General features: G+C 46.4%; 1 long non-coding RNA gene across 1 annotated transcript in view; it reads right to left on the bottom strand.

The window, feature by feature from the left end:
- Window positions 1-19,839, bottom strand: part of LOC105732808 (uncharacterized) — a 36,446-nt gene extending 16,607 nt beyond the window's left edge. The window contains exons 1-2 of the long non-coding RNA XR_010339681.1: window positions 19,546-19,839; window positions 4,785-4,887 (exon numbers count right to left, since the gene is read on the bottom strand). This is a non-coding gene — a long non-coding RNA (uncharacterized LOC105732808). The remainder of the gene's footprint in view (window positions 1-4,784; window positions 4,888-19,545) is intronic.
- Window positions 19,840-20,492: the final 653 nt, after the last annotated feature.

Here is a 20,492-nt window from a genome sequence, read left to right as displayed (position 1 = left end):
AAGGGAAAGTCCTGCACCAGGCCTCATGGCCATCCTTTCCTATGTTACCAAAGTCTCTATTTTTCCCGAGTACCCCTGGGGTAAACAGAATATCTTCCCCCAGAATACTTTCCCTAGAATACTACAGGATCCGGTTTGCATGTCCCTTTCTCTCCACCCACACACATTCTCTTATGATGGCTCGAGGATCTACAAGAGATGATTACAACACCTCTCTCACAGACGTGACCAAGAGAAATTGTCATAATTGTCTAGGGTGGTCAAGGGAGAAATAGTAAATGAGTCTTGTTCCCCACTGAGCTCAAGGTTAAGTGTTGCTTCTTCCTGAGTGGGCTATACTATTCTAGAATGACTGAGCTAGAATAGCTCTTCCATAAGAAACCTGTTCATTTCAAACTACAGCCCCTCATAAAGGTTAGGAGAGGGAGAAACAGTGACTCAGATATTAGAACAGATGGTGGCCCCCTTTTCCTCTCAAGCCCCATTCCTGAATAGATTCAAAAGGATAAATAAAACTGACACTGAGGCCTGGCACAGTGGGCCACACCTGTAATCCCAGCACTTTGGGAAGCCGAGGTGGGCAGATCACTTGAGGTCAGGAATTTTTTAGACCAGCCTGGCCAACATGGTGAAAACCTGTCTGTACAAAAAACACAAAAAATTAGCCAGGCATGTGGTGGATGCCTGTAATCCCAGCTACTCTGGAGGCTGAGTCAGGAGAATTGCTTGAATTTGGGAGGCAGAGGTTGCAGTGAACCGAGACTGCACCACTGCACTCCAGCCTGGGTGACAGCGTGAGACTCTGTCTCAAAAATGACAACAACAAACAAAGAGAAACTGGAGTGGTCTGATGATGCCTTATAAAGCAGTATTAGTAGAGCATAGCTTGAGGGTATGGCTTGAACTGGGATGACTAGAGTTGAGTAAGGATAAAACTGAGCTAATGAAAAGGTTAATCCTTCTGCCACTACTTCCATTCCTAGGTACCCTTAAAGTGTGAGTTTCAGTTGTGCCCACTCAGGCTCTTCTGGGTGCTGGAGAATCCTGGACCAGCTCTCAGTTTGGATTGTCAATTGCAGGTGAGGGGAATGAAAATGGCAGAAGTGCAAAAGAAAGAAATCATCAGCTAGATTAGAAGGCTTCAATTCATGGATCGTTATTTTTATCTGCCTCAGTTCTTCCCTGGTCCCTATATTACAGGGCTGCCAGAGTGCAGGCTCTCTAACTGTACCGGCTAAGAAGTAAATAAATTCTTTTTTATCTTTTAGTTAAGACAAAGCTGTAATTTTTGAAAAGTAACATTTGCTAGGACACTAATGGATAAGAAAGTAACCAAAAAAGGTCACAAGAGAACACATAAACAAATGGGCTCAGAATGTTCACATTTCTTATCCTGTATCAACTGAAGTTTAACCATAGTTGGCTGGGCCTGATGGCTCCCACCTGTAAAGCACTGTGGGAGGCCAAGGTGGGGGAATCACCTGAGGTCAGGAGTTTGAGACCAGCCTGGCCAACATGGTGAAACCCTGTCTCTACTGAAAAAAAAAAAAAAATTAGCCGGGCATGGTGGCACACTCCTGTAATTCCAGCTACTCGGCAGGCTGAGGCTGGACAATCGCTTGAACCCAGGAGGTGGAGGTTGCACCGAGCTGAGCCACTGCACTCCAGCCTGGATGACAGAGTGAGATTCCACCTCAAAAATAATAATAAATAAAGCTTAACCATAGAGGATGCCAGGCCTGGTGGCTCATGCCTGTAATCCCAGCACTAATAAAGCAGTATTAGTAGAGCATAGCTTGAGGGTATGGCTTGAACTGGGATGACTAGAGTTGAGTAAGGATAAAACTGAGCTAATGAAAAGGTTAATCCTTCTGCCACTACTTCCATTCCTAGGTACCCTTAAAGTGTGAGTTTGGGAAGCTGAGGCAGGTCAGGAGTTCGAGACCAGCCTGGCCAACATGGTGAAACCCCATCTGCACTAAAATACAAAAAAATTAGCCAGGCGTGGTGGCAGGCACCTGTAATCCCATCTACTCGGGAGGCTGAGGCAGGAGAATCGTTTGAACCCAGGAGGCGGAGGTTGCGGTGAGCCGAGATGCTGCCCATTGCACTCCAGCCTGGGCAACAAGAGTGAAACTCTGTCTCAATTAAAAAAAAAAATAAGGTCGGGCATAGTGGCTCACGCCTGTAATCTCAGCGCTTTGGGAGGCCGAGGTGGGCAGATCACCTGAGGTCAGGAGTTCAAGACCAGTCTGGCCAACATGGTGAAACCCTGTCTTAAATAAATAAATAAAAGTAAAAAAAAAAAAAAATCATAGAGGAAGTTATCTGGTACTTACAGGCACCTAAGTAAATCCTTTTTTGCCAGGGCAACCTTCCCCAATTCATGAGAAGTCAGAAGTTAGACCAAACTGCCTAGACATGAACCTGAAGGTTGGTGCAAAAGTAATTGCGGTTTTTGCAATTACCTTTAACGGCAAAAACCGCAATTACTTTTGCACCAGTCTAATAGATTTAGTGAGTTTTAACAGTCCCTGGTGGAAACGGTTTCCCATACTGCTATCAGCACAGAGACTCTAGTGGGCGCCTTCTGCCCTGGCACGTGCCAGTTTCTGGTTCTGTAGTCACCCTGGCCCTTGGGTTTCCCCCACCCTCCTCCCACCCTTTTCAGGCTCCCGGAAAGAGAAGACCCCCGGTGAAACTCCACCCCTTCACATAGTTTTGATGACTTAGGACATGTGTTCTGACAAATACAAATAAATGTGCTTACTATTCTAATTGGAAAAAGACACTTAGAATTGAGACTACTTCTGAAAATCTGATCCTGTGTTGGCAGTTACTGTTGTTCTCAGCTAGTATTTTGTTTTAGTCCCCTAAAGTGGCCATGTGACCTTGATGGCAAACGCCATCTTTCTGCGGAGCCCGCCTGTGCTGCATCGGGCTGCTCTGACCGTTCGCTCGCGCTCTGCCTTTTCCGATTTCAAAAGCTTTAGACCGCCCACCAATACCCTTTTTCCGGTCGGAGAAGCCTGGCAGGCGCTCTCTGGTCATTTGCGGAGCAACCGTGATTGACACGATCTTTGTCTAATGAATGTTCGTCTCCTTCCCAGCTCGGATTACCAGTTCCGTTCCCTTTCCCTGCTTCTTTTTGATGACTCATCCTTCAAAATCTTCACACCCTCTCCTGATTCCCGCCCCCCTCTTCTCTCCCCTCGCTCACACTTGACGCCCACCCCCCACCTCCGCCGCCTTGCTCTAGGGAACTGGATTTGGTGAATCCTATCGGGGATCGTTTTTTACAGTGTATTTTGAACATATAGAAGCAAAAAGCACAATTTCCGCACAGGAAAGAGGAGGTTCATTTCCTTATAAGGAGCTTAACCCCTCACTGTTCTTTGAGCTTTTTCCCTTCCACAAAATCGGGGTGGGGGCAGGGGCGGGAGAAACGACAGCGGGCTTCTGCCTCTCAGTTTCCAGTTCAATTCCAGACCCCCCGCAGCTCTGAGTCCCTAGCAAAAGTCAGCTGCCCTGCCCTAACAGCCGGCCCCATTGAGGAGTCCGGGGAAGTACAGTCAGGCTTGAAAGTTTACAAACATTTCTGTGAGTCTAGGGGCATCTGCCCGAGTGGGCACGTATGACAATTTTGCTGGGGACTGCAAATGCAAAATTGCAGCCCTGAAGAGGAAACAGACCTTCAGTCGTTAATAGGGGGAGGGGGAAAGGAAGAGGGAGTAAGAGAAATAGGGAGCTGAGACTGAACGAACAAGCTGTTCTGAACCCAGACCCCTGAAATAGGCGAATGAATGGACTTCCACCTTCACAAGGGATCCTAGCTTTCCTGGATAGGATCAAATGACGCCAACAGAAGATCCATAGTAGGAAGTTGGCAAGAGACTGGCTAAATTCGCCCCCTTTGGGCTGCTTCTTGTAGTTTCATTTGCTCTTCGATGCTCATACAACCATCACCACTTCTTTGCTATGTCTCTTATCCCACAGCCAAAGCATGTGATTTAAAACTTCCAGTTTGACCTAGGTTTAACAATGCCTTGTATAGGCCTTTGTAAATAATGGGTGCAGGATCAATTCCCCAGAGCCTGAGTATCATACCAAAGGCTAGAGACTCAGGGGCTACCCAGTCTGCAAAGTGCTCTCAGACTCAGGCACACATTCTGAGGGAGCGTTTGCATTTTGGTATTGAGTCTCCAGGAGAGGAGAGGAGTTTGCCGCTTGGGAAAACAAAGAAGGTGCTAAGAAATACGTGACCACCTTATTTTTCAATTCCCTCCTAAGCAGCCCCACTGCTCTCCCTTTGGAGGCCCCTTGGCTAAGTTTCATCCAAAGTTCATTTGCATTGTCCAGCTTGCCCCTCTGGCCTCAGAGAGGAATGTAGCCAATGAACAGGAAAGAGGAGGCATGCTTTCTGTCCCTGCTGGGGTGAAGAGTAAGTGGAGACACAAATCCTACCCCCTCCGCAGCTTCTGCTTCCAGCGCCTCTCCTTCATCTTCATCACAAAACATTTCTGAGGCATTTCTCTCTCCAAGACTCTGTTCACATTAGTTAACGCGCAGTCGTTGCCTTGACAATCAGAGACAACAAGGGCTGAGTGACACTGAAAATACAGAAAGCGGCCAGGCTCGGTGGCTCATGCCTGTAATCCCAGCACTTTAGGAGGCTGAGGCAGGCGGATCACTTGGGGTCTGGAGTTCCAGACCAGCCTGGTTAACATGGCGAAACCCTGTCTCTACTAAAAGTACAAAAATTACCTGTGCATGGTGGTGCATACCTGTAAACCCAGCTACTCGGGAGGCTGATGTGGGTGAATTGCTTAGACCTGGGAGGCGGAGTTTGCAGTGAGCCAAGATCGCACCGCTGCACTCAGTGAGACCCTGTCTCAAAAAAATAAAAAGAAAAAAAGAAAGAAAATGCAGAAAGCACATACATGTGGGGTGGGGAGAAGTAGGCTCATGTGTAAAATATGTAATCCACAAATGTTCACAACAGCCACACATCTGGGGTCACTGCAATTTAGGGGGGAAGGAATGAAGGAATCAAGATAAATGCATGTAAGAGAGATGAAAAGTGGGAGTGGGCAATTGTGAGAGTTTTTGATTAATCTAGGCAGATTGGGACCAGGAAAGCTATTGGCTCTGGACTGCAAAGGATTCCTAGAGGAATTCCTGCAGAGATTGCAGAAATAGCTGAGTGACAGAACCAAATGGTGATAAGGTATTTGCCTCCTGAGGTGGGAGTGGAATTAGCAGATGGAATAGACTTTGATCAGGAAATGGAAAAACCACTGATTGGTATTTCTTTTCCTTCTCCCCCTCAACACACATTTGTTGAGTGCCAGTTTTGTCCTAGATATTGGAAACATAACAATAAGGAGGGAAAATCGTTCTTGGATATTTACTTGGGTCCCAGGTACTGTATTAAGCATGCTAATCTTCTTTAAATCTCACAGTGACCTTCTGACGTTGGTATCATTATCATGCCCATTTTGCAGATGAGACAACTGTGGTTCAAAGAGATGAAGTGACTTGCCCCAAGATCACACAACTAGCTGTAAGTGAAAGAAGTAGAATTTGAATCTAGGAAATTAGAGTCTAGAGCCTGTGCATTTAATCAGTATGCTCTACCTAATCTTTTAGCTGGACAGTGATAGAAATTGGACTCCTTTGGTGACAGGGGATGCTAGAACAGGGAGAGTCAGGACTTTTAGAGCAGACAGATGGGCCAGGGTAAAGCAGAGGATCCCAGAAGTAGAAGCAGAGCCCCAGCCAGCTATTTAGACAGGCAGGTAGAGCAAGCATCTGGGTAACCAGGATGCAGCAGAAGCCAGGAGGAAGCCCAGACAGGCAGGTGGTTGGCAGCCAGAGTGTCTGGCAACCAGTGACAGAGGCCCTGCCATGGGGCCTGGACTTCCAGGGCAGGATGCCAGGTGTCAAAAAGTCTGGCAAGAGCTAGACAAGCACTATCCTTGTGAAGATGAAGGTGCCAGATAGGGCACTAAGGTAGGACTCGGGAGCTGGGGGCACCAGAACAGGTGCTTCGGGTAGGGGCTTCTGTACAACTAAACAGGAAACAGTCTATGAGAGCAGGGACCAACTCCACTCATTCACCCTTCCGTCTACTCTTTCAACAGCATTTTTTGAGCTCTTGCCATGTTCCAAGTACTATACTAGGCTCTGAGGTAACACACAGTCTGGTAGGGGAGCCAGACCTGTTTTACAGGTATCTCCAATACTGTGTGATAAGTTTTATATTAGAGACACAGACAGACTTTGTGGGGATGGGGGTGGGGAATACTAACTTTTCCTGAAACAGTTCACAAAGAATTTTTTTTTTTTTTAATGGAGTCTCGCTCTGTTGCCCAGGCTGGAGTGCAGTGGCACAATCTCGGCTCACTGCAACCTTTACCTCCCAGGTTCAAGCGATTCTCCTGCCTCAGCCTCCCAGGTAGCTGGGATTACAGGCATGAGCCACTATGCCCGGCTAATTTTTGTATTTTTAGCAGAGACAGAGACAGTAAGCAATTCATACAGGACAATTGGGTATATGTTAGGAAGGGGTGGGGAACATAGATCTGAAGAAGACCTAAGGCCAGATGACAAAAGCTTTTCTGAGAGCCGCTGAAGATCATGGATACTCTCCCATAGGTAACGGAGAGCCAACTGTGGTCTTTATGTCAGCAAGTGCCTGGATTGCACTGGGGTGTTTTAGAAAGACCACATGGGACAGTACCCAGATACACTGGACGCAGGCAGATCACTCAAGAGGTTCTTGCAATTGTGCAGGCAAAAAAATTTTTAGGAGCTTGAACTAAGATAATAACAGAGAGGATTAGTTCGGGAAAATATTTCTAAAGGAGAATTGACAAGACTCAGTGATTGATGTGGTCGGTGAGGGGAAGAAAGGAGTCATAAACAACTCAAAAAATTTCTTGCTTGAGAAACTGGGTCTGTGGTGACATCATTTACATAGGGACTGAGAATCTAGGATGGGGAACAGGTTTTATGGAGGGAGATAAGTGATTCAGTTTAGCATATGTTGAGTTGGAGGTACCCAGTGGTGTGCTGGTAGACGTTTAACTACTGGCTCTAGATGGTGGGAAAAGGCTTGATGAACGAATTCCTGTGGTAAATACACCCACTATGGTCAATTTCAAGCCACACCTAATATGACATCAATCACTCACAAAATTCCTGAAATTTTAACAGTTGGTCTCAGAGACTCATGGAAAGGACTATACCAGGTACTTTGAGAGCACAGGCTTCTGATGGCATTGCTTAAATGACTTTGAGACTGTACCACTGGAATAAATCGAGATTCCCAGAACTCCAGTAGAGAAGCCGACGGGATCACAAAACTGCTAACCCAATATCAAACAGAATAAGAATTAACTACATAGGACCAAATAAACTGATGAAAGATTATTATAATTTTTATTTAGAATATTGCTGCTGGATTTAAGAAAGCCCTTTTCTCCTTTCAGTTAACTATACTCATAAAACTAGTAGATTATACTTTTATTTTACTTTATTTTTATATTTGAGACGGAGTCTCACACAGGCTGGAGTGCAGCGGCATGATCTTGGCTCACTGAAACCTCTGCCTCCTGGATTCAAGTGATTCTCCTGCTTCAGCCTCCAGAGTAGCTGGGATTACAGGCGGTGCCACCACGCCTGGCTAACTTTTATATTTTTCAGTAGAGATGGGGTTTTGCTATGTTGGCCAGACTGGTCTTGAACTCCTGACCTCAGGTGACCCGCTCACCTCAGCCTCCCAAAGTGCTGGGATTACAGACATGAGCCACTGTGCCCGGCTTTTATAAACAGAAACGACACATTTATCTTCTCTCGCTGACTGATTCCTATGGAATTTGGGAACTCTTATTGAGTATTCTTATTTTCATGGCAATATAATTATTCGCATAAATTCAATAAGAATCTGTCCTCCTTCTAACAAGACATATTGAAAACATTGGTTCTATAACCAAGACTTTGACTGACTGGAATGTCATATTCAAGAATAGTATGCATAGAATCAGATATGACCAAACAGCTTTAAGGAGCTAAAGTTGACATTATAGACCAAATGCTTACAAAGCCCTCATGAGTAAACTGGCTTAGTACCTGACTTACAGGGATCCCAGACTTATTCTTGTTTACAAAACAAGCCTGGTCTCATTTAGATTCAGTGTTATTGGCCAGGCAGGGTGGCTCATGCCTGTAAACCCAGCACTTTGGGAGGCCGAGGGGAGCTGATCACTTCCCCAGGTAAGTCACAACGTCACTTCCTGGAAGGCAGGCTCAGGAACCTTAGGATATTTGTGGGACTTTGAGAAGAGAGGAATTCACCCAAATTTATAGGTACTGCGGGTAAAATCCGGTCGCAAGTTATTGGCTTGGCTTCCTAGCCTCCAGAAGGGTTTTAAAAATCTAATATGAGGCCAGGCGTGGTGGCTTACGCCTGTAATCTGAGCACTTTGGGAGGCCGAGGCAGGCGGATTACGAGGTCAGGAAATCGAGATCATCCAGGCCATAGTGAAACCCCATCTCTACTAAAATACAAAAAAATTAGCTGGGCTTGGTGGCGCACACCTGTAGTCCCACTACTCAGGAGGCTGAGGCAGGGGAATCACTTGAACCCGGGAAACGGAGATTGCAGTGAGCCGAGATCGCACCACTGCACTCCAGCTGACGACAGAGCAAGATTCCGTCTCAAAAAAAATAATAATAATCTAACATGAGACTCCAGGCCGGGCACCGTGGCTCATGCCTATGATCTCAGCACTGTGGGAGGCCAAGGTGAATGGATTGTTTGAGCCCATGTGTTTGAGACCAGCCTGGGCAACATGACAAAACCCCATCCTACTAAAAATATAAACAATTAGCCAGGCATGGGTCATGCCTGTAATCCCAGCACTTTGGGAGGTCAAAGCGGGCAGATCACGAGGTCAAGAGATCGAGACCAAGCTGGCCAACATGGTGAAACCCTGTCTCTAATAAAAATACAAAAATCAGCCGGGCATGGTGGCACGTGCCTGTAGTCCTAGCTACTTGGGAGGCTGAAGCGAGAGAATTGCTTGAACCTGGGAGGCGGAGCAAGACTCCATTTCAAAAAAAAAAAATTAGCCAGGCGTGGTGGCATGCACCTGTAGTCCCAGCTACTAGGGAAGCTGAGGTGGGAGGATCACCTGAGTTCAGGAGGTCGAGGCTGCGGTGAGCTGCGATTGCACCACTACACTGCAGCCAGGGCAATAGAGCGAGACCCTATCTCAAATAAAAAGAAAAGAAAAGGAAAAGCTAATGAGTTTCCTTATTAAAAATTCCAGCAAAGCAAACTATAAAGGGCCTATGTGGCCACGTACCATTCTTACTGCTATTATGTAAACAATAACACCAAGTTTTTTTTTTTCTTTGACAGGATCTCACTCTGTCACCCAGGCTGCAGTACAGTGGCGCAATTGCGGCTCATTGCCACCTCTGCTTCCCAGGTTCAAACAATTCTCCTTCCTCAGCCTCTGGAGTAGCTGGGATTACAGGCATGCACTACCACACCCAGCTAACTTTTGTGTATTTTAGTAGAGATGGGGTTCACAGTGTTGGCTGGGCTGGTCTTGAACTCCTGACCTCAAGTGATCCACCTGGCCTCGGCCTACCAAACTGCTGGGATTACACGCAAGAGCCATCATGCCCATCCAATAACACCAAATCAGTGAAACCAGACTTGTTTTGTAAACAAGAATAACTTTACTGGCCAGGCACGGTGGCTCATGCCTGTAATCCCAGCACTTTGGGAAGCCAAGGCTGGCCAATCACCTGAGATGGGGAATTTGAGACCAGCCTGACCAACATGGAGAAACCCTGTCTCTACTAAAAATACCAAATTAGCCAGGCGTGGTAGCGCATGCCTGTAATCCCAGCTACTCAGTAGGCTGAGGAAGAAGAATCACTTGAACCCAGGAGATAGAGGTGGTAGTGAGCCGAGATCTCGCCATTGCACTCTAGCCTGGGCAACAAGAGCGACACTCCATCTTAAAAAAAAAAAAAAAAAAAAGAATAACCTTACTTTGGTTATCATTTCTGTTTGTTCCTTTTTGTTTTTGCTTTTAATTGAGACAGAGTGTCGCTCCGTCACCCAGGCTGGAGTGCAGTGGTGCGATCTCGGCTCACTGCAACCTCTGCCTCCTGAGTTCAAGCGATTCTCCTGCCTCAGCCTCCAGAGTAGCTGAGATTACACGCGCACACCACCATGCCCGGCTAATTTTTGTATTTTTAGTACAGATGAGGTTTCACCATGTTGGCCAGGCTGTTCTCGAATTGCTGACCTCAGGTGATCCCCCCGCCTCGGCCTCCCAAAGTACTGGGCCTTAATTGTTTTTGAGATGGAGTCTGGCTCTGTTGCCCAGGCTGGAATGCAGTGGTGAGATCTCAGCTCACTGCAACTTCTGCCTCCCAGGTTCAAGTAATTCTCCTGCCTCAGCCTCTTAAGTAGCTGGGATTACAGGTGCTCGCCACCATGCCCAGCTAATTTTTGTATTTTTAGTAGAGACAGGGTTTCACCATGCTGGTCAGGCTGGTCTCAAACTCCTGATCTTGTGATCTACTTGCCTCGGCCTCCCAAAGGGCTGAGATTATAGGCTTGAACCACCGTGCCTGGCTTTTGTTTGTTTTTAATCCACCCATCTGCACACCGGTTTTGGTTGTCATTGATCAAAAACTGGGGTGACTGTAGAAAGAAATTTTATTTTTCTTTTCTTTTTTTTTGAGACGGAGTTTCGCTCATGTTACCCAGGCTGGAATGCAATGGCGCGATCTCGGCTCACTGCAACCTCCACCTCCTGGGTTCAGGCAATTCTCCTGCCTCAGCCTCCCGAGTAGCTGGGATTAAAGGCACGTGCCACCATGCCCAGCTAATTTTTTGTATTTTTAGTAGAGATAGCATTTCACCATGTTGACCAGGATGGTCTCGATCTCTTGACCTCGTGATCCACCCGCCTCGGCCTCTCAAAGTGCTGGGATTACAGGCGTGAGCCACCGCGCCCGCCCTTAGAAATTTTATTTTTCAATAGAAAACTTTAGCACACCCTTGTGGGTTATTAGATTCTAGTTCACTGTCTTTGAGGTAGTTTTCACCACTTGGCAAACTACATTTTACATTCTACTTTGTTATCTACCTGTAAATTGCACTAGATTCTGCTGTCTTGCACATTTCGTCAGTCCTCAACAAATTCTCAATTCTAGTCTCCTTCAGTATCTAGCTACAACTCTCTAAATTCACCTTTCCAATTCTTTTCCCACCCTCCTGACTTGGTGACACTGAGAACTAAAACCTGACTGCCTAGATCCTTACTGGGACTCTAGCTTGTCTTGTAGCTGACCTTCTCCGAAGGATCTAAAGAAGCCTTGTAAGCTATGGCTGGGTGTGATGGCTCACGCCTGTAATCCCAGCATTTGGGAAGACCAAGGCGGGTAGATTACCCAAGGCCAGGAGTTCAAGACCAGCCTGGCCAACATGGTGAAACCCTGTCTCTGCTAAAAATACAAAAAAAATAGCCAGGCTTGGTGGCAGGCGCTTGTAATCCCAGCTACTCAGGAGGCTGAGGCAGGAGAATCGCTTGAACCCAGGAGGCGGAGGTTGCAGTGAGCCGAGATCACACCATTGCACTGTAGCCCGGGAAACAGTGCAAGACTCCACCTCAAAAAAATATAAAAAGCCCTGCAAGCTAAAGTAAGACACCTTGACATAAACCTTCAAAGGAGTCATCACCAAAGCCGATCATGCATGAAAAACCTTCATGCCTGCTACTGTGTGCACCACTCAGGAAGTTCAACAGAACTTCCATCCTCTTTCCATGCTTTGCTTCAGGAAATAACCATGCAAACTGCAAACCAGAAAATCCCTTGGCTTGCCACTGCTGTCCTCACTCTACCCTTTAAAGATGCTTCAACCCCAGTGTACAGAAATCTTCCCAACTGGTTGCCCTCTGGACTCACGAGTTTATAGTCTGCTGCAACCAACAGTCTTTTTTTTTTTCTTTTGTTTTCACAGAAATCCCCCTCATTAAATACCTGATCGCAAACATCCTCTACTACCAAGTGTCAACACATGGCTGGTCCTTAATGAACAAAAGGCTACTGAATGAGAAATGACTTCAATTGTTCAGAGGAAAGATGAATATCTCTCCCTGCCTTGAACAAGAGTAGGGACTGACCAAAATAAAGTTCGGTCTCTCATTGATCAAACTTTATTTAGGCTCCTCTGGGCTCTCTTTTTGACTAGACTTCTACCTTGGCCTTTGTCCTGTCTTTGTCCTGCCCAGTTGAGTCTTAGCAGGGAATCCTGCTAAGTCATCCCCCTACCATTGATATCTGATCAACTTCTTCATTCCCCCCCTTTTTTTTTTCTGAGACAGAGTCTCACACTGTCACCCAGGCTGGAGTGCAGTGGCGCTCTCTTGGCTCACCGAAAGCTCCACCTCCTGGGTTCAAGCGATTCTCCTGCCTCAGCCTCCTGAGTAGCTGGGATTACAGGCGTGCACCATCATGCCCAGCTAATTTTTGTATTTTTAGTAGAGACAGGGTTTCTCCATGTTGGGAGCTTAGTTTTGAACTCCTGATCTCCAGTAATCCACCCGCCTCTACCTCCCAAATTTCTGGGAATACAGACGTGACCCACCACGTCTGGCCACTTTAATTTTAATTTTAATTTTATTTTATTTTATTTTACATTTGTGGAGACAGTCTCGCTCTATCCCCCAGGCTCGGCTCACTACGGCCTCCGCCTCCTGGGTTCAAGCAATTCTCCTGCCTCAGCCTCCCAAGTAGCTGGGATTACAGGCGCCTGCCACCATGCTTGGCTACTATTTTTGTATTTTTAGTAGAGATGGGGTTTTACCATGTTGGCCACGCTGGTCTCGAACTCCTGACCTCGTGATCCATCTGCCTCAGCCTCCCAAAGTTCTAGGATTACAGTTGTGAGCCACCACACCCAGCCATTCCCCTACTTTTAATGTCTAAATCCTTGGCCTGCCTTTAGCAAGACTGTTAAGTCAGTTTAGAAAGAATCTCTCTATACTTAATGTCTCCTCTTAGTAATTGTCCATCCACTGACTCCTCACTCCTTATTTATTTATATAAATAAATCCCCATGTGTCCTTGCTGTATTTGTGTTGTATTTGGAATTGAACTCCATCTTTCTCCCCTATTGCAATAGAATAGTCTTTTCTTTTTCTTTCTTTCTTTCTTTCTTTTTTAGAGACAGGGTCTCACTCTGTCACCAAGCTGGAGTGCAGTGATGTGATCATAGCTCACTGGAACCTTGAACTCCTGGCTGGGCCCAAATGATCCTCCTGCCCCAGCCTCCCAAGTAGCTAGGACCACAACACCAGGCTAATTTTTTATTTTTTAATTTTTATTTATTTTTCTTAATTAAAAAAAATTGTAGAGATGAGGACTTGCTGTGTTGTCCAGGATGGTCTCGAACTCCTGGCCTCAAGCAGTTCTCCCACTGCAGCCTGCAAAAGTGCTGTGATTACAGATGTGAGCCACCACTCCTGGCCTTGCAATAGTCTTGAGTACAAACAATCTCCCTTTCCATTAAAAAAATTAACAGGCTAGGCTCGGTTGCTGATGATAATAATCCCAGCATTTTGGGAGGCGGGGGTGGGTGGATCACCTGAGGTCAGGGGTTCGAGACCAGCCTGGCCAACATGGCGAAATCCTATCTCTACTAAAAATACAAAAATTGGCAGGGCACAATGGCTCACACCTGTAATCCCAGCACTTTGGGAGGCCGAGGCAGGTGGATCACCTGAGGTCAGGAGTTTGAGACCAGCCTGACCAACATGGTAAAACCCCGTCTCTACTAAAAATACAAAAATTAGCCAGGCATGATGGCAGCCACGTGTAATCCCAGCTACTCAGGAGGCTGGGGTGGGAGAATCGCTTGAACCCGGGAGTCAGAGGTTCCAGTGAGCCGAGATCATACCACTGCACTCCAGCCTGGGCGACAGAGCATGACTCCGTCCAAAAAAAAAAAAAAAAAAAAAAAAAAAAAATTAGCCGGGCGTGGTGGCACATGCCTGTAATCCCGGCTACTCAGGAGGCTGAGGCAGGAGAATTGCTTGAACCTGGGAGGCAGAAGTTCCAGTGAGCCGAGATCACACCACTGCACTCCAGCCTGGGCCGCAGAGCTCAAGACTCCGTCACCAAAAATAAAAATAAAAAATTAACAATTGGCTGCCAGTACAAGCTGAGTTCAGCACACCAGTAGAGGTGCCTGAGGAACATTCAAGAAATGTTTAGAAGACCACTGGAAACACAGCTAGCAAGTTTGGGGCTGCTCTGCCTTTGCCCTCATCCTTGCCCTGCCCCAGCTATTCCTGATGAGCCTGCCCATGCACCTATACCCTTAGGATATGCTCCCCTCAGCCTTGCCTTAGAGTCCAGCAGGTCGGGACGATGAATCTGTCCCCTGCATACCAGCTGGATTGGTAATTTAATCTTTTTCACAATTAAATGCAAGCGTGTCTTGCTAGACTCTCCCAGGACACCATTAGGCTTAGTTCTCAACTGAATATTCCGGCACTATCTCCCAAACTTAAGTTATTCAAGTATCACACTCACAATTTTTGCTCTATTTGCGTGATTACTTGTACTATTATTTACTTAACATTTTTCTTTAAATTGCCTTTAAATCAACTCCTTCCCTGTTTTCGTAATTTTGCTTCTTCTGAAGCAACAATAATCAAACTCATCCTAAAAAAATAATCCAGGAGGAATATGTCACACTAGAGACCAACATTTTTTTCTCTCAAGAAATTCAACACAATCATCTTGAGACAGATTTCTGTTTCTTGAGTTGAACCCCTGATGCAGTTAAAAGCCATGTTGTTGAAATATCTGCAAATTCAAATCCCACTTGGTGTCATTAGATTCCCATGGGGCTGGAGATCAATTAAGAGAAAAGAGCAGATCCACATTTTCTATAGTATCTCACTATAGGAAACATGTATTGATTGAAAATACTGAAGGAGCCGGTGGAAGAACATGGACTGTGTAAATATTTTTTTCTCTCTTTCTCAAAATCTTTTTCTTTGAGACAGAGTCTCCCTCCGTTGCCCAGGCTGGAGTGCAGTGGTGCCATCTCTGCTCACTGTAACCTCCGACTCCTGGGTTCAAGCAATCCTGCCTGCCTCAGTCTCCTGAATAGCTGGAATTACAGGTGACTGCCACCACGCCTGGCTCATTTCTGTATGAATTTTATATTAATGAATTCACCTAAAGATTTTGAGACAAGCGAGGTGGCTCACACCTGTAATCCCAGCACTTTGGGAGGCCAAGGCCGGCGGATCACAAGGTCAAGAGATCGAGACCATCCTGGCCAATATTGTGAAACCCTGTCTCTACTAACAGTACAAAAATTAGCTGGGTGTACTGGCGCACTCCTATAGTCCCAGCTAGTCAGGAGGCTGAGGCAGGAGAATTGCTTGAACTCAGCAGGCAGAGGTTGTAGTGAGCTGAGATCACGCCACTGCACTACAGCCTGAGTGACAGAGTGAGACTCCATCTCAAAAAAAAAAAAAAAGACCAGTTCGAGGTGGCTCACGCCTGTAATCCCAGCACTTTGGGAGGCCAAGGCCGGCGGATCACCAGGTCAGGAGATCGAGACCATCCTGGCTAACATGGTGAAACCCCGTCTCTACTAAAAATACAAAAATCAGCTGGGCATGTTGACATGTGCCTGTAGGCCTAGCTACTCAGGAGGCTGAGGTAGGAGAATCGCTTGAACACAGGAGGTGGAGGTTGCAGTGAGCCAAGATCACGCCACTGCACTCCATCCTGGAAACAGAGCTAGACTCCGTCTCAAAAAAAAAAATTAGCCATGAGTGGTGGTGGGCGCCTGTAATCCCAGCTACTTGGGAGGCTGAGGCAGGAAGAATTGCTTGAACCCGGGAGGCAAAGGTTGCAGTGAGCAGAGATTGCGCCACTGCATTCTGGCCTGGGCAACAGAGTGAGACTCCATCTCACAAAAAAAAAGGGCAGCAAGAATGGTACGTGGCCACATAGGCCTTTTTCAGTTTGCTTTGCTGGAATTTTTTTAGTGACGGAGTTTCACTCTTGTCGTCCTGGGTGGAGTACAATGGCAAGATCTCACCTCCCAGCAACCTCCACCTCCCGGGTTCAAGTGATTCTCCTGCCTCAACCTCCCGAGTAGCTGGGATTACAAGTGCCTACCACCATACCCAGCTAATTTTTGTATTATTAGTAGAGACGGGGTTTCGCCACATTGGCCAGACTTGTCTCAAACTCCTGACCTGAGGTGATTCACCTGCCTCAGCCTCTCAAAGCGCTGGGATTACAGGTGTGAGCCACCATGCCCAGCCACTTTGCTGGAACTTTTAATAAGGAGTCTCATATTAGTTTGTTTTGTTTTGTTTTGTTTTGTTTTGAGATGGAGGTTTGCTCTTGTTGCCCAGGCTGGAGTGCAGTGTCGTGATCTAGGCTCACTACAACCTCCCCCTCCCAAGATCAAGCTATTCTCCTGCCTCCGCCTCCCACGTAGCTGGGATTACAGGCATGTGCCACCAAGCCTGGCTAAGTTTGTATTTTTAGTAGAAACAGGGTTTCACCATGTTGGTCAGGCTGGTCTCGAACTTCTGACCTCAAGTGATCCACCCACCTTGGCCTCCCAAAGTGCTGGGTTACAGGCGTGAGCCACAGTGCCTGGTCTTGTTTTTTTTTTTCTTTTTTCTTTTTTTTTCTTTTTCTTTTTTTCTTTTTTGAGACAGAGTCTCGCTCTGTGGCCAGGCTGGAGTGCTGGAGTGCAGTGGTACAATCTCGGCTCACTGCAGTCTCCATCTCTTGGGTTCAAGAATTCTCTTGCCTCAGCCTCTTGAGTAGCTGGGACTACAGGCACATGCCACTATGCTCAGCTAATTTTTGTATTTTTAGTAGAGACGGGGTTTCACCATGTCAGCCAAGATGGTCTCGATCTCCTGAACCTCGTGATCCACCCACCTTGGCCTCCCAAAGTGCTGGGATTACAGGTGTGAGCCACTGCACCCGGCCTGTTTTCTTCTTTTTTGAGATGGGATGTCGTTCTGTCGCCCTCACTACAGTGCAGTGGTACGATCTCAGCTTACTGCAGCTTCGATCTCCCAGACTCAGGTGATCCTCCCACCTCAGCCTCCCTAGTAGCTGGGACTACAAGGGCTTGCCACCATGCCTGGCTAACTTTTTATATTTTTAGTAGAGATGGAGTTTTGTCATGTTGCCCAGGCTGGTCTCAAACTTCTGGGCTCAAGCAATCCACTTACCTTGGCCTCCCACCATGCTGAGATCATAGGCATGAGCCATGGTGCCTGGCCTGGAATGTCATATTAGATTTTTAAAAGCCTTCTGGAGGCTAGGAAGCCAAGTCAACAACTCGCGACCAGATTTCACCTGCAGTATCTATAAATTTGAGTGAATTTATCTCTTCTCAAGGTCCCATAAATATCCTAAGGTTTCTGCCAGGAAGTAACCTTGTGACTTACCTGGGGAAGTGATCCCCCCATCTCGACCTCGGCCTCCCAAAGTGCTGGGATTACACGCATGAGCCACCGTGCCTGGCCAATAACACTGAATCTAAATGAGACCAGGCTTGTTTTGTAAACAAGAATAAGTCTGGGATCCCTGTAAGTCAGGTACTAAGCCAGTTTACTCATGAGGGCTTTGTAAGCATTTGGTCCATAAAGTCAACCTTAGCTCCTTAAAACTGTTTAGTCATATCTAATTCTCTGTCTAAAAAAAAAAAAAAAGAAAGAGAAAAAGAAAGAAAAAAGGAAAAGAAAGAACAAGATGTGATCATCCGCAAGGTGTCACAGTGTAGTAAAAGACATCCAGCAGCACAAGGAGGGAACATAATTTCTATCAGAAGAAGGAGTTGGGAATCAGAAGTCTTCACAGGAGATGACATTAGAGCTGGGATTTGAAAGATGAGTAGAAGTTATCCCAGTGAAGAGTGGGGAGGGCATTCCAGGTAGAGGGACACAGGAGCAAAGGCATTCAGATGTAAATGTCCACACCATGCTTGGGGATGACTAACAGGTCAGTGCAGCTAAACTGCAGGCTGCTGGGGGCTAGACTGTGAAGCGACTCCTTTAGCCATGGTCAGGAGTTGGGACTTTATTCTGTAATGTAGATAATGAGAGCCTTCAGAGAATTTTTTTAAGCCGGATTGGTCACATGTCCAGAATTGGAAGGATAAAACTGCAAGTGGGGAGACCCTTTGAGACACTTTCATAATTGTCTGAGCGGGAGGGATGAGGACCTGTTCTAAGCCAGTGACAAGATGCTGGGGGAGAGTGAAGTAGAAGTAGAAATCGAGAAGCAAGGCAGGTGATCTGATTTAGGAAATAAAGATAATGACTTGATTTTAGATCGATCATAGTGAAATCATTAAGCTCTCAGGCTGTGGAATCAGGAAGAATCTTGACTACACAACATCCCAGTTATGTGACCTTAGACGTTATTTAACATCTGTGGGCCAGGGCTGTGGCTCATGCCTATAATCCCAGCATTCTGGGAGGCTAAGGCAGGTGGATCACTTAAGCCCAGAAGTTCAAGACCAGCCACAGGCAACATGGCGAAACCCTGTCTCTACAAACAATACAAAAACTAGCCATGCATGGCGGCACGGATTTGTAGTCCCAGCTATTCGGAAAGCTAAAATGAGTGGATCACTTGAGTCTAGGAGGCAGAGGTTGCAGTGAGTCAAGCTCACGCCACTGCATTCCAGCCTGGGCAATAGAACAAGACTCTGTTTCAAAAAAAGAAAAAAATCTCTGACCCTCAGCTTCCTCATCTACAAAGTGGGGATAATAAAATACCTGCCTTGTAGGATTATTACAGGATGTAAAGGAGATAACATGTGTAATATGCTTAGTACAGGACCCAAAACAAAGTTAAGCACTGTTAGCTGTTATCATTAGTGTTATTAATTTTACTGCAAGCTAAATTTCAGTGACTGATGGAAATGTCCAATAGATAGTTGGAAATGCGACTGAGGTGCAAAAGAAAGATATGAACCAGAGATTTCTGACCCACCTTGTAGAGATAACCGTTGCTATGGGAGAGTGGCTACGCCTCTGTGGGGGGCAGAGAATGGAATTTTTTTTTTTTTTTTTTGAGACAGAGTTTTGCTCTTGTTGCCCAGGCTGGAGTGTTATGGTTCGATATTGGCTCACCGCAACCTCTGCCTCCTGGATTCAAGCGATTCTCCTGCCTCAGCCTCCCGAGTAGCTGGGATTGCAGGCATGCGCCACACCTGGATAATTTTGTATTTTTAGTAGAGACGGGGTTTCTCCATGTTGGTCAGGATGGTGTCGAACTCCCGATCTCAGGTCATCCGCCCACCTCGGCCTCCCAGAGTGCTGGGATTACAGGCGTGAGTCACCACGCCTGGCCAGAGAACGGAATTTTACAGAATGTTCAGATTTAGAGATGGTAGGAGAAAGGTTATAGAAAATTAGTGGCTTGAGAGGGAGGGGTACTTACCTTGGAGAGAATCTTTAAATTGCTAATCAGTGGCTTCATTTAAGTCCTTGGTCTCTGACACCTCTACAGCATTGGATGCGAGTGACCTCTTAAAGCCTCCTTTCAAAATCTCTCTTCAGTTTCCATGGTGTTCTGTACACTTCGATCTTCTGTGATTACGCACAGATGTCACAGCTGAGAGCCTTATAGAGCTTACTTACTCCAGCCCCCTCATTTTACAAATGAGGAGACTAAAGAGCCAGAAAATGGACGTAGCTTGTTGAAGGCTCACAGTCAGTTGCTCCTTCCTTGTCTTCCCCCCACCAGCGTTTCTCACTTCCCATGGTTCTTCGCTCTTTGCTCTCATATACTCATTTCCTCTTTCGATAAACTCATCTGTCTGCACAGCTTCTAGTGTTGCTTTCAGGCTTTTGGTTGCCAAATCGAAATCTCTCCCACCCTTGCCTCTCTTCAGAGCTGCTGTCCCACCCTTCGTACAGTCAGCTAGATGTTCCGCTAACACCTCACACCCAGCATGTCTGCACATCATCTTTCCCCATACAACTAGCTTCCGATTTTGACTCCACTATCCTATTAACATCAACTCCATTCCCCTAGTTAGTTAATCCTTGACCAAGTCTGGTCAGTTAGTCCTACTAAAGGCCCATGCAGTACAGTGATTAAGCACGTTCCAGTTGTAGGAAACCTTAAAGGTACCTACTTCTCCCAGCTTCGCCTTTTTCTTTTTTTCTTTTCTTTTTTTTTGGCGGGGGGGGCGGGGGACGGAGTTTTGCTCTTGTTGCCCAGGCTGGAGTACAATGGCATCATCTCAGCTCACCGCAACTTCTGCCTCCCAGGTGCAAGCGATTCTCCTGCCTCAGCCTCCAGAGTAGCTGGGATTATAGTTGCGTGCCACTACACCTACCTAATTTTTGTATTTCTAGTAGACACGAGGTTTCTCCATGTTG

This window comes from Aotus nancymaae, unplaced genomic scaffold, assembly GCF_030222135.1.
Source record: "Aotus nancymaae isolate 86718 unplaced genomic scaffold, 86718_ANA_hifiasm-v0.15.2.pri h1tg000081l, whole genome shotgun sequence".
In the NCBI taxonomy this organism is placed as follows: domain Eukaryota; kingdom Metazoa; phylum Chordata; class Mammalia; order Primates; family Aotidae; genus Aotus; species Aotus nancymaae.
This window is presented reverse-complemented; position numbering and strand designations above follow the sequence as displayed.